Source organism: Eleginops maclovinus, chromosome 15 (genome assembly GCF_036324505.1).
Source record: "Eleginops maclovinus isolate JMC-PN-2008 ecotype Puerto Natales chromosome 15, JC_Emac_rtc_rv5, whole genome shotgun sequence".
NCBI lineage: Eukaryota > Metazoa > Chordata > Actinopteri > Perciformes > Eleginopidae > Eleginops > Eleginops maclovinus.
In genome coordinates this window covers 20,857,755-20,869,772 of record NC_086363.1, presented here as the reverse complement: position 1 = coordinate 20,869,772, position 12,018 = coordinate 20,857,755, and the positions used below count along the sequence as shown (strand labels likewise).

Here is a 12,018-nt window from a genome sequence, read left to right as displayed (position 1 = left end):
TGATATTGGCGATCGGAAACAGTTTGTTATTTTTCGCGCATGTGCAGCCGGAGGGGAACGGATCGGGCACTGACTGGGTGATCTAAAACTTTTCAAGTTGGGTTCTACTCTAATTTCTTTCCGGTCTCGTCTTCTCTCATTGGCTAGTAGCAACGGGGCGGGTCTTCGGCACATCTGACCCTTGTCATCTTTTCCTGTCTTCTTCTATTGGCTGACGTCGACGGAGGCGGGCCCATGGCACGTTCTGCTTAGCCCTCTTATGACGTCACTATTTATGATATTTTTATGATATAAACAGTGAATTATATCATTTAATGTTCCGTTTCAATATATTGATTTATTCTCACACCTGCGATAGTACACATATCATTAATAAATATTAAAGCCTAGTAAGGGGCATGTCAAATGTGTGTTGTAATTTTTGGCAGCACATGGGAGCTTTATGGAATCCTGCTGGTTCTTTCCTTTCCATATACAGTGGGGCAAAAAAGTATTTAGTCAGCCACCAATTGTGCAAGTTATCCCATTTAAAAAGATGAGAGAGGCCTGTAATTTTCATCATAGGTATACCTCAACTATGAGAGACAGAATGAGAAAAAAAATCCAGGAAATCACATTGTAGGATTTTTAATGAATTAACTTCAAATTATTGTGGAAAATAAGTATTTGGTCAATAACAAAAGTTCATCTCAATACTTTGTTATATACCCTTTGTTGGCAATGACAGAGGTCAAACGTTTTCTGTAAGTCTTCACAAGGTTTCCACACACTGTTGCTGGTATTTTGGCCCATTCCTCCATGCAGATCTCCTCTAAAGCAGTGATGTTATGGGGCTGTCGCTGGGCAACACGGACTTTCAACTCCCTCCAAAGATTTTCTATGGGGTTGAGATCTGGAGACTGGCTAGGCCACTCCAGGACCTTGAAATGCTTCTTACGAAGCCACTCCTTCGTTGCCCTGGCGGTGTGTTTGGGATCATGGTCATGCTGAAAGACCCAGCCACGCTTCATCTTCAGTGCCCTTGCTGATGGAAGGAGGTTTTCACTCAAAATCTCACGATACATGGCCCCATTCATTCTTTCCTTTACACGGATCAGTCATCCTGGTCCCTTTGCAGAAAAACAGCCCCAAAGCATGATGTTTCCACCCCCATGCTTCACAGTAGGTATGGTGTTCTTTGGATGCAACTCTGCATTCTTTCTCTTCCAAACACGATGAGTTGAGTTTTTACCAAAAAGTTCTATTTTGGTTTCATCTGACCATATGACATTCTCCCAATCCTCTTCTGGATCATCCAAATGCCCTCTAGCAAACTTCAGACGGGCCTGGACATGTACTGGCTTAAGCAGGGGGACACGTGTGGAACTGCAGGATTTAAGTCCCTGGCGGCGTAGTGTGTTACTGATGGTAGCCTCTGTTACTTTGGTCCCAGCTCTCTGCAGGTCATTCACTAGGTCCCCCCGTGTGGTTCTGGGATTTTTGCTCACCGTTCTTGTGATCATTTTGACCCCACGGGGTGAGATCTTGCGTGGAGCCCCAGATTGAGGGAGATTAGCAGTGGTCTTGTATGTCTTCCATTTTCTAATAATTGCTCCCACAGTTGATTTCTTCACACCAAGCTGCTTACCTATTGCAGATTCAGTTTTCCCAGCCTGGTGCAGGTCTACAATTTTGTCTCTGGTCTCCTTTGACAGCTCTTTGGTCTTGGCCATAGTGGAGTTTGGAGTATGACTGTTTGAGGTTGTGGACAGGTATCTTTTATACTGATAACGAGTTCAAAAAGGTGCCATTAATACAGGTAACGGGTGGAGGACAGAGGAGCCTCTTAAAGAAGAAGTTACAGGTCTGTGAGAGCCAGAAATCTTGCTTGTTTGTAGGTGACCAAATACTTATTTTACCGAGGAATTTACCAATTAATTCATTAAAAATCCTACAATGTGATTTCCTAGATTTTTTTTTCTCATTCTGTCTCTCATAGTTGAAGTGTACCTATGATAAAAATTACAGGCCTCTCTCATCTTTTTAAATGGGAGAACTTGCACAATTGGTGGCTGACTAAATACTTTTTTGCCCCACTGTACATATAATTGTTTTTGTGATTATTATATAACAATCTATACACACAACATCTATTGTCTGTCTGCCTGGGGGGGGGGGGTGTCTCTCCTCTCCTGGGGAGGTTCCCTTGTGCGCTAAAGAGTGTTCCTCTGCACATGTGTTTCCTCTGTATTTGTATTGCATGGCAAGTGTTCTTATTCAAATGTACCTGTTGTTATAATCAACAACAGGTACATTTGCACAATAAGAAAAGGTTCTTGGTGTAAGCTAATTCACAGAAGATGTTTTAACATATGATGCTGTAAAAATTAAATGGCGATAAAACCATCCCCCCAGTCTTTGTACATGATGTTAATAATACCGATAAAGCAGTGTAAATTGCCATCCACAGTCATAGCAGATTGAATCAGCCTCCCGTTCTGGGTGTCCTTGAGATGCTGCGATGCATGGAGCAGCAGGGGGGGGGGAGTGACAGTAGTCCTCACCTTTCTCTAATCAGCCAGGGGTCATGGGGATGAAATATTGTGGTTAAATTAGTGTTGTAGCATGTCATCTTAACGATGAACTCCATGACAATGTTTCCCCCCCTCACAGTGTGCATGGTTGCTCTGAATGCACTTAACGGCTCTGGCCTGCAGCTCTGAGCTTTGCAAATGAAGCAAATGCTAAATATTGAAAAGGCAAATGACCGCTTACCCCCAGAGAGGGGCCTTCAATGAGTGGGGGCTGAAGACAATATGGTGTTAAACTGCACAAGGCATGGTGTGTCAAAGTGCACTATGGAACTTACTGCAGCTTCCCCCGTTTTGTGTTGTCATGTTTTTTTCTTGTGTAGCATAGTAAACTTAGCTGCAGCTTCATTTTGTTGTCGACTCTGTGTTGTGTTGTAAAAATCAAAAATAGTTATCCTCAATCCTGAAATTATTCAGAAAAACATAGTTTAAAGGTCTCCTATTATGCTATATATACTGTTGGGTCATATGTCTACAAAACATGTCTGTGAAGTGTTTTGCTCTATACCAAACAGATCCCCCATTGTAGCATGCCTCATCCCCCTCTATTTCAGCCCTGTTCCTGAAGTGCTGATTCTGTGACTGTAGCTTTAAATGAACTAGCTGCTGCTGGCCACGCCCCTTAGGAGCTGCTGCTGACCACGCCCCTTTGGATCTGCTGCTGGCCACGCTCCTTTGGAGCGTCATGATCTCTCCTCTGAAGAGAGTTTTCTACCGGGATAAACTCAGCTAAACACTGCCGTGATTAAACGCCATATGATGTTCAAACCACATCCAGCATTATTTCTGAAACACTTCTCAGTGTTTACCACTAGAACAGAGACATTATATGTATTATATAAACAACAACTCTAAGTCCCTCCTGCAGACATCCTGCTGAATACACACCATAGACTGTATATATAGATGGACAGAGTGGCTCCATTCAGCTGTGTTCTATAGAATTGAAGCAACCGAGGCGACGCCATCTTTGAAAATTTGGAGCCAGTTCGAAGTACGCTTGCGCAGTAGAATCTGAAGCATGCACAGTGAAGAGGAGGTCGCGATCAGACCCGCCCACTCATCGAGTGAAACACGCCCCTTATCGAGTGAAACACGCCCCCTTCTCCGTCCGTTCCCCACCACACACACAGGCCAAATTAAATAAATTAACCTGGTAACGTAACGTAACAGATTGCCAACTAGATCGCTATTCCTGGCACAATGTCAAATAAGATACATAAATAATAACAATAATAACCATCCTTCTACCTAATGTCACTAAGAATAATGTTATTTGTTAATTTCACCTCATGTATTTCACAGAGCACGTCAAACACCCTCATCGCAAAGCCAGCTGTGACAGCTGTCATTAAATATTCAGCCTAGAATATTTAAACGTTAACGTTAACTTTTTTCTCATTAGAAATCTCGATGTTTCGAGCGTCTTCAACATACAAATCTATCTGTTTTTCGTTGGTATATGACCATAATCCTTTCAAGGATGTCCGAAAATCTATAGATTACTGTCAAATTAAGTTAACTTTCTAACGTTAGCGGCTAAGCTATCGCTACCGTCATTTTAATGAGTTCGCTAGCTAATATTAAGTTAATATTCACTTACCGAAAAAACTGCACAGAGCTCCCCTGAGATGGCCTGTTAGTACAATCAACAGCACAACACGACATGACTGTCAATATATAAATGTAAAGTAATAACAGCAAATAAAACAAATATGAGTTGCCTGACAAAAGAACACCACTACAGCCGAGCCTACAGCTACTCTGAATGAAATGAAATGTTGAAGGAGGTTGCAAGCGGCTGCACTGTCAATCAAAGTGTAACCACGCCCCTTTTATATTTATTAAAATAACATTAAAGAAAATAATTTCTCGGGAAAAAGAAAAATGGTGTGATGTGAAGCACCTTGAAAGCTATTTTTTCGAATAAAAAGTTGTGGATGCAAAATTTGTTTTAGGTGAGAAAAGTGACATAGAAAGTTGGTTACTTGCCCATTGAAAATACATGGGAATGGGCGGAGCTACGCATTGTACTGCAGCCAGCCACCAGGGGGCTCTGGACTAGCGCTTGCTTCACTTTTAACGGACGAAACTCTGTCCATCAATATATACAGTCTATGATACACACACACAGACACACACACAGAGGCGCTGCGGAGGGGATTCAGCTCGTGACTGTATATTGCGGACGATAGGTTGGGACGTGTCATGTGGGCGGGACGTTGCCAGGAGTTCAATGTACAGTAAAGCCAGCCCACATTTCCTTTATGACTTCATAGGGACAGCAAATCTGGATCAGCTCGTTTTCACCCCTGTTTTTAGAGATGTGGGTAAGGAGGAAAAGAGAGAGGGTTGTATTTTCTGACACGTTATGAGTCTCCTTACACACTGGGGACACATATTTATGTATAAAATACATCAAAAAGTGCATTTTGCATAATAGAGGACATTTAAATCCTTTAGTGTCTCCAGAGGAAGCAGTGTGAACTCTCCTCAAGTTACATCAGCCATGTTAGAAGACTGAACTGTGTGAATGTTAGGCATCAGAAAGAAGAGATCTGACCTCTCTAGCCCCCTGCTCATCTCTGCTTTACTCACTGATGAACTGTAATATCATGTAATGGCTTATTTGGGTTTTCAACGGGAAGAAGAATGTGTGGATTAAAAAAGACAATATGTTTGCTGCATTGATTTTGATCGGTAGTGACTCGCTGAAGGGTAATATAGATTGAAATAAAAAAAATAGCACAAAGCCTGACACTTCTGCCTGAACTTTGGCTGTGCAGGACAGGACGTGCAGTGTCTGACTTCCTGCCCACAGCTGTGTGTTGGCGGCTCAGCAGCCGGTGGAGCCCCGCCGTCATGCGACGGCTCTGTGTAGCTGAATGACTTCCCCCGGCAGCCTCAGTGCCACTATGTTTTATTAGAGGGGGCTGCTGATGGAAGCAGAGTCAGACATCCCTCCGGGGGCTAGGGAGCTCCACTAACTCACAGCAATGCCTGCTGGGAGCCCGTCGCCATGGCTGCATGGGGCGACAGAGAGCGAGTAGAGGCAGGAGGCCACAGAGTGGACGCAGACATGTGCAGCAGCCAAATGGCAATGTTCTGCTGCTAAAGAAGAATGAAATCACAGGTTTCAGTCACACTGAGGTCAGCTCCAGTATTTTAAGACACTGTTCTATGCATAGATCCCCAAATACACAGCTGTAACCTGCCAGAGGAATGCAGTGCTGTTCCTGCTTTAAATAATACCGGATAACATCTCGCTGAAGTACAAGTAGTTCTTACTTTCCAACAGCTGAACTCATTCTGGTGTGTACAACGGTAAGACTCAGAAATGTGAGGTAACTACAACTCAGACTTATCTGGAAAGGATGAGTGTCAGAGCAGATCACTCCTCATCCTGTTGTCCTCGTTACCTTGCTTCATTTCCTTTCTCATTTCCTCTGTCTCTTCTTCTTTTTTGTGTCGTTGATTCCAATATTATTAGGGATGTTTTGATACGTGACCGGGAGAAGTCGCATTAGCGTCGTTGTTTTTAAATCTGACGGACCAAATCTGAAGTCAGGGCATCATTTTAAAGGATTAGAACAGTGACTGTAGGTCTGCCGTAACTTTAAAGACATTCGGGGGGGGGGCTGCTGCTGCTGCTGCTGCTGCTGCACAACACACACCTGCATCACATAGCGAGCCTGCAGAGTGTGAGCTCCAGCATCAGTGGAGCTACACACACACATTCAATTAGATTAGTGGGCTGAGCTTTAAAGTCAAATCAGCAGCTGATGGCTTCCAACACATTTGGCAGCGGTGACAGCGTGTCCTTTGTAAATAAAGGGTAGTTAGGCCACACAAAGACTCAATTGTATCATTCTGCTGTCAGTCACAGAGCTGCTGGGCTGCTGTGACGTTCACCCACGCCTGGTGAACATTCATCCCGTGGTGTGTCAGAATTGTCCTATGGATTAGTCCGCCACAAACTGTTCTTTTAATGGATGTATTGAAGTTTACCTATAATTACGCTGGAACAATGGACTGTTGTACATTTAACCCTACATTAATTTGCTTTTCAAATGAAGATGTTACAAAACCACTGTCTACTATAACCTGATAAGCTTTTAAAACACACTAAATAAAACACATAATTCATTGGTTACCAACCTTTGAAGTGTGTCCCCTTACAGAGAAACAGGTCAAAATAAAAGACAACACCATAACCATAAACACACTACACAGCAACAGTTAATGACTGTTAATGAGCCATAACTAAACTTCCTCTCCTAACCTTTCTACATTCAGTTTGACCACTGCCTCCCCCACCAATGTCAATTATTTGCCCTGCACATTAATCTGCCTATTATAATACCTCAAATACATCAACAGTTTTCACAAAACAGTAGAAGAGAAACAGCAAACTGTATTTTCCTCTCCGCGCCAATGGATTTTCAATTTCACCGGCCACACCATTGTGCCAATAAATAAAAAAATAAAAATCAGATTACTAGATTACAATTCAATGACTTCTTCCTCATTGTCCTCCTTGGCATATTCTCTTCTCTTTTTTTTTTCCTGGAAGCCTGCATCTATGTAGTTTACATGTACTCCAGCTAACACACAACTTGTGTGAGGCGCTCTTACCCTGTGGAGTGTTCTGCTCCCTTGCCCTTTAAGAGTGGAGAGTCCCTAGAAGAAACAAGCAAAATAATAAAAATGATAAATTCTATAAACTACTGGCAATTTTGCTCTGTGTTGGAATTCAACAGACACTGGAATGGCTGCCATACATTTAGAGATAAAGATTTAAGAAACATGTGGAATGGTCTCTTAATTTTATTGTGCTCATTGTGAAATAAAATAAAATACCCCACTGATGGGTTGGACGGTGACATTTCTGCTATGAGTATTTTTATTTGTATAATGCACTTACTGCTTTACTGTCATTTTCAGGAGGTAAAAATATAATGTCTACGTAATCAGTGATAGCCTACTATTGTCGGATTTAACAGAAGTCGTGAACGTCAGAACAGTTATTACCTTACACTGCTGTTAACTTATCACGCTAACAAACATACCTTCCCTTTCTCTCTTCATTACATCACTCTTTGCAATCATTTTTTTCCATGTCTAATTGTGATGCCCTAAAATAATTGATTTGATGTTACCAATCAATTATTTTACTCAACTAGAGGAGATTAATTGATTGGTAACATCCACCTCCAGCGCAGTAACAGGGGGCCATCACGCAGGCTCTGATTCCAGCTGGCAGCAACCTCTTGTGTACTAATTGAAATATCACAGACACAAACACATGTCTGTGTCAGTCAGAAGAGACACATTTTTGCTATTCTTGTTTGTCTGTTACCCCACTGCCTCATGATTTCGACATGTTATGGGACAAAAAGTTTGCCCCTTTTTCTTCTCACAAATACATAGATTTAATACATTTCTAAGACCTATTTTCACATGGAAGTGTGAATGACGGCTGGCACATGCACTTGATCATGATGTTTTATTGAATGGGAAGATGAATAATGAAGCGTCTCTGTGTCCCTGCAGGGCCTCTGTCTTGGCGGCACTCAAAGCAATGTGGAGGAAATAAAAATCCTGATACGCTGAAAACCAGAGGTACGAATCTCCGACCCCCTTTATTTGTACCCTCATACAAACACACACACACACACACACACACACACACACACACACACACACACACACACACACACACACACACACACACACACACACACACACACTCATTGTAGACAGATTATTCTTGCATGCTCTGATACATACAACACCCTCATGTTAACACTGACAGCAGATGGGAGGGATTTCCCTTGTCTGTAAGTGCATCACTAGGATAGCGGAGCACATACGTTAAACCACACCACCCCACCAGCAGAAGTAGGCCTGCTGTTCTCACACACAACTGTGGTGCATTATGATGGACTGCGCTTTCTACACGGGGCCGCTTGTGTAGTCCCTCAGAAACTCTTGCACGGTTTGAAATAATTTGTGTAAATGTACCGTAAATCTAATCTGGCACGTGATTCTACATGCACAGGTAAATCAGGGCTGCCAACGCTCACACATAGAGGGTAAGACTCATGCAAAAAAATCACTCCATAGTTGCACACATAAATGAAAAGATGTTTTAAAATAAAATCAAGATCAAGGATATCCCAAGAAAGTCACAGGGCTGATAACGATACATTTCACCTGCCACACATCTCACTTTTCAAAATCCATAAAGATGTGGCCCAAAAGATCACACCAACACACAGAGAGACAACACAATGCTGTGTTGTTGAGCCACAGACCCTGTCGAGCCAGCTGCAGATGGGATTTTAATGGGTGTTCCTTCGTGCTGTCATGGTAACAGAGAGAAAGACGAAGAAAGAGCCGCCTTAACATCCCTGCAGGGGTTAATGAGGTCAGCCAGTTCACTCTGAAGCTATGCCACCATGTGACTTCTCATTCCCCACCATCACGATTGTTTTTCTCTTATCCCATACACATATTGCAGCAGATGAAATTTGATGTCTAATGCAGTGTTAGCACTGATATCACGTTACTCACAGCTGGAACAGTTTGTCTTTTCTTTTCAAATGTTTTTGAAAGAGCACAAGAGATATGCACTGCTCCATACATTGACTGAGAATAAGGTTGAATAGAGTGCAGCAATTAGTCCATAAAACCCTGAAATGATCATTTTACCACTTCTGGCTACCTCGTCTCAAAGTCAACAGAATTGAAAAGTGTTTTTTGGTTGTTGTCCTGAAATAAGGTCTGTGGTAACACAAGCTAAGGAGATCTTCTACAACCTAAAACACGTCAGTAAACACCCCACTTGTGAATTTCCAAAGCTGTAATCTTTCTTAAAAACTGTGTCTGAATGAGACTACTTAAGGTCATCATGGCAAACGCCTTTAGCTTAGTGGTGCAGCCATGCTATGTAGTTCCTTTGTAGCCTTACATTCGCTTTTCACTTCTGTAGTTTGGAATTATGCTTCAAAAATCATAAAGAGGTGTCAATATGTGGAGAATATCACCCTGAACAAAACATGTTCGTATCATAAACACAAGTCACAAAATCCAATGGCAAAATCCCACTGCTTTTGTCCAGGGAGCAGCTGCTACGCTAACTTCTGGGTCAGCCTACAAAAATACATCCTCAATGCATCACTTTGGAAATACAGCAGTAAAAGGTGGTTCCCTGTAAACTCAGACATGTGTTAAACTTGTAGGGTCATGCAGAGTGAATGATGCGGACTACCCCTTTAGAGAGAGAGCGGAGGGATATGTGCAGATAGTGTGTGTTGAGCGAGAGTGAGAGGAGTACGTTTTTTGGAGTAAACAGGAGTAGCAGCAGAGAGAAGTCTGTCTGTACATCAAGCTGTTGAGCAGAGTGGTGAATATATCAACAGCCTCCCGAGGAAAATGTTGCTTGTGTTCCTTATTTAAGAGTGTAATTGAACCAGAAGCCTGCTGCCATGGAACACAGAAAAATCTGAATCAGAAACAGGTTTATTAAGTAGGTTTACACTTACAAGGGATTTGCCTTGGTGTACGTGGTGCACACATAAACACAGTTAAAGAAGATAAAAAGTCAGACAACAACACAAGAAATAAAAACTATTATAGAAACTGTTTTTTGCAACACGACAGAAACCTCCACATACTGTATTTATTAAGCAATGGTTATCATCCTTCCATGACCTACTGATCTCAGAGGCGTGGTAAAGGGATTCCCTATCATTTTTCTTTTTGTATTATTCTTTACATAATTTGGATCCGTAAGTCCCTCTGTGCAGTCGACAAGAAAACAATGAAAAACATATTATACATTAAGGTATAACTAATTATTTACATGAAATCTGGATATACCGAAAAATGACATACAGTATACTATTGCCTAACTAAGTACTTATAAAATATGTGCAGTATTGTTATGGAAAGTGGAAAGCTGTGTAGAGAGGTAGCTTATGTTCAAATGTGCAAAATATTTGGAGGAAATAAAATAAAGTAACCCCTCTGCTCCTCCTCTACGGTCTGGAAGCCGGACAGGAAAGTTAAACATATGGCCACTGGCAGGGAGTGGGGGGGGGGGTGTCATCGATTAATTGGAAAGTCGGGGATGTTCGACCCCAGTCCACTGCAGTCAACATGTCGATGCAAATACCTGAATGTGCTCCTGATGGCATGGCCAATGGTGTGTGGGTTTTTCTTATGTCAGCCATCTGCACGTAAACAGCTAGCAACTAGCTCGTCATAATTGAGTTTCAAAGTGCAGATCAATTGTAAACCCATCTTGCAGTGTTTGATGCCCCTTATTTTGAAGTCAAAGAAGTGTCCATGTCTGGTTGAGGCAGTCTGTAGCTTTCTGAGCTCAGCCTGCTGACACAGGAGGCTGATTGTAAACTCCTCAGACCAGCCTCTGACACACTGCTAGAAATGGAGAGCAGGAGTTTTTGGTGGAATTCATCAATGGCTGAGTAGAGGACCAGCTGTACAAGGGATTCTCCCGGGAAACAAGGGTCAGCTGAGCATCCCATATTCATAGCAAATGTGTTCATTATGCAGGCTCAGTCATCGCTCCTTTATTATGTGTGCTCCAGTTTCCCATGGTGCTTCAGTAGGTCTCACTGCTCAGAGATGGAGCCAGCAGAGAGGCCTCATTGTAAATATTGCGTGCGACTCTGCCTGTTCTTCAGCTTCTGAGGTGTCCATGACTTGAAGAAATGCCACAGTTTGCAGAGCTCTGCAGAGCTGCAATGTCTGTGTGTGTGTATGTGTGTGTGTGTGTGTGTGTGTGTGTGTGTGTGTGTGTGTGTGTGTGTGTGTGTGTGTGTGTGTGTGGGTGGGTGCGTATGTGTTTACGCTCTTCTCTGCTGGGTGGGAGGGATTGTAAGCCAGTGAGAAACAGAAAATGAGTCATTCTTTCCAATCAATGGTTTCATGATTCAATGTCTCTGTCTCTGAGAGTTTCAGGAAGAAGATGTAAACAACACGGCGGTAATTATCCTCATATTATCCTTGACATTGATATTCATTCCTAAAATCATCTGCAGCCGTGGGACACACACATACTTGCTCTCCTCCTCCCAGCTGGCTGCCTCCTCCATAATGACTGGGCTAGTGTGGGCTGTGCACCTGCCTGAAATGTCAGAGCCATTGTGGTTCTCAGTTTGTAAGGAGGCGCAGATAGTGGGCGGGAGTGATCCTGCTGATGAACTAGTTAAGCTTCTTTATATAGACACACCTGGTGGCATTTTCTTCCCGAGTATTTTCTTTGGTCGTCTAATGAATTGATCCATGCAGGGTGTAAACTAAAGAGCTCCCACAGGAGGAGTGTGTGGGCTCTCTGTGCCCATTATAAACTCTTAATTTCATGCACGCTTTGTGAGACCTGCACTTCAAATGATACCCTCTGAACCCCGCGAAGCACAAC

General features: G+C 42.6%; 1 protein-coding gene across 3 annotated transcripts in view; it reads left to right on the top strand.

The window, feature by feature from the left end:
* Positions 1 to 12,018, top strand: part of fynb (FYN proto-oncogene, Src family tyrosine kinase b) — a 78,991-nt gene that overhangs the window by 19,175 nt on the left and 47,798 nt on the right. For 2 of the 3 annotated variants that reach the window (XM_063902522.1, XM_063902519.1), the window contains exon 2: positions 8,124 to 8,192. The gene's annotated coding sequence lies outside the window, so the exon portion shown is untranslated. Of the gene's footprint in view, positions 1 to 8,123; positions 8,193 to 11,479; positions 11,583 to 12,018 lie in introns of those variants that run through there. The other variant, XM_063902521.1, reaches the window with a different exon arrangement.